At 37.0% G+C, this 211-nt stretch overlaps 1 protein-coding gene across 1 annotated transcript in view; it reads left to right on the top strand.

The window, feature by feature from the left end:
• Nucleotides 1-211, top strand: part of LOC116685814 (SH3 and multiple ankyrin repeat domains protein 2-like) — a gene marked incomplete in the record, with an annotated part of 236568 nt that overhangs the window by 57988 nt on the left and 178369 nt on the right.

Genomic DNA, 211 nt, shown 5'->3' on the forward strand with positions numbered 1-211 from the left:
TAAAAACAGCTTTAAACCAGAACATTTCAGAGGAGCTGAGAGATGTTTGTCCAATCTGAAAAGTGTGGTCTTTAGTCGTACAACTTTCCACTGTTCTTGAGTTAAAAAAAGGGAAAGTTGTAGTAGGAAAAGAGGTAAAAGGGTAACTTCAGGGTTTTATAACCCTATTTTCCCATGGTTTTGTGTTTAAGTGACTGATGGGAACAACAAC

This window comes from Etheostoma spectabile, unplaced genomic scaffold (assembly GCF_008692095.1).
Source record: "Etheostoma spectabile isolate EspeVRDwgs_2016 unplaced genomic scaffold, UIUC_Espe_1.0 scaffold271, whole genome shotgun sequence".
In the NCBI taxonomy this organism is placed as follows: domain Eukaryota; kingdom Metazoa; phylum Chordata; class Actinopteri; order Perciformes; family Percidae; genus Etheostoma; species Etheostoma spectabile.